This window comes from Lactuca saligna, chromosome 3 (genome assembly GCF_052625555.1).
Source record: "Lactuca saligna cultivar CGN05327 chromosome 3, ASM5262555v1, whole genome shotgun sequence".
In the NCBI taxonomy this organism is placed as follows: domain Eukaryota; kingdom Viridiplantae; phylum Streptophyta; class Magnoliopsida; order Asterales; family Asteraceae; genus Lactuca; species Lactuca saligna.
In genome coordinates this window covers 195,500,970-195,503,026 of record NC_136419.1, presented here as the reverse complement: position 1 = coordinate 195,503,026, position 2,057 = coordinate 195,500,970, and the positions used below count along the sequence as shown (strand labels likewise).

Sequence of the window (2,057 nt, the reverse complement as noted above, 5' to 3'; positions counted from 1 at the left end):
ATCTCTCTACTCAATCTTTAATTTGTTATTATTTCATTATCGTTGTTTGTCTTCGTAAGTGATCTTTTGTGTTCTTAGGCGATTCATTTCAAAAACATCTCTCCGCTCAATTGATTTCTCACTCGCCATCCGATTTACTCTTTTTTTTTTAGGTTTGTAACACCTTCAACTTTTGTTCTATGTACATTTATAACCCCTTTTTTACTTTCATTATTATAATAACCTAATTTTGTAATTTGTCATATACCAATTTTCATTTGCTTCATTGATTGTGATTGTTTTATTTTAGAGTAAATTACACAAATGTTCCCTATCGTTTATTTAGGGCAACTTACGCGTTTGGTCCCTAATATATTTTTTTAACTCAGAAGGTTCATACTATTTGTTTTTGTTATGCACTTGATCCCTATCTTACCTAAAAAGATTATTTTTCCCTTGATTTTTTAATTTAATTAAATAAACACACCTAACCATACTCTCTTCATCTTACCTTACCCATCCCACCATTTTTTCCTATTTAAATAATAGTTTTTTTATGTAAGACATGGACCAAACGCATAACAAAAACAAACAGTAGGGGCTAAACGCGTATTAAAAACAAACAGTAGAGACCTTCCGAATTAAAAATAATAAGTTAGAAAATAAATACGCAAATTACCCTAAACCATAGGGACCATTTGTGTAATTTACTCTTTATTTTATGATCAATTTTATATTTTATATTTCATGACATCATTTTTTTTCATTAATTCACACATAAATAATATCTCATGTATCTTGAAAAATGAAAAATTACATGATTTTTTAAAAACAATAAATTAATAATTATGATTTTAACTATCAAAATTTGTTTAATTCTTTAACTGAGGTTCATGTTAATGGTCTAATATTGTAATAGACCCCGTCAAACAAGAATGCTTGCTTGTTGACTTTGAGTCATTCGCACACGCCACTTTGTTTATTAATAGAAAGATATTACCACCGCCAGCCGACCTCACAGCCGACAGCTCCACCACTCACGACGGAGGAACCTATGATCACGACGGAGAATACACTACTCTTCTCCTTTACCTTTTGACGTCTTCCATTCCCATAGTCTCACCACCACTACCTATCCATTCAATCCCCCTTCCCTCACACAATGACACCAGACGCCGGCGCTACCAACACCTACAGCACCACCGCCGAAATCCGCCACGCAATCCGTCCATGGTTCGACGACTTCCTCACCTCCTTCACCCTCCCTCTCTCCTTCCCCGAACTTTCCCTCCGGTTCCAGAAAAACCTCTACACCTTCCGCGGCAACTACGCCATCATCTCCCTACTCGTCTTCATCTTAACCCTAATTCTCCGCCCAATCGCCGCAATCGTGTTCCTGTTCATCATCGTCGGTTGGATCTTCCTCTTCTTCGCCAGAGACGAACCGTTAATCGTTTTCGATTTCGAATTCGGCGATCGTTTGGTTCTGATTTCTTTGATCGTGATTACGATCGTGGCGGTTGCTGTTGCCGGAGTTTGGTGGAACATATTTCTCTCGATTGTGATCGCGGGTCTTCTGGTGAGCTTACACGCGATATTGAGGACTCCTGATGATACTGAATCGCCATATGGAGCTTTGCTTTCGGGTGTCGATGAAGATGGAGATTCACGAGGAGCTTACATGCAGGTTTGATTGAATTGTTGAAGAACAAATTGGATTTTACTAACAATACTTTGATCATTGTTCGTACGATTTTTATATACATTTAGATTGATTGATGATTATGTCATGTTGTTTCAATGGCTTACATATGATCTCATATTTGTTGTTTGTGGATTGTGAATTTTGATCCAATTTGTGTTCTTGTTGCCAATTTACTGCATTCGCATGACATTGAAAGTCAAAAACAAAATCAAAATCGGTTTAGGTATTCAATCGAGTTCAGGGTATTTTTATCTGTAGATAAATGCAATGTTTAAAATAGAATCAAAATTAGATAATTGGTTGCTAGTTGCTACAAATTAATTCGACTTAACAAATGTCTTAGGGAATTTCATATATGTATGTAATTGTTGCA

The 2,057-nt window shown here is 36.0% G+C and overlaps 1 pseudogene; it reads left to right on the top strand.

Moving 5' to 3' along the window:
- The first annotated feature begins 935 nt into the window (after positions 1-935).
- LOC145037701 (PRA1 family protein D pseudogene) lies at positions 936-1,787 on the top strand (annotated as a pseudogene).
- Positions 1,788-2,057: the final 270 nt, after the last annotated feature.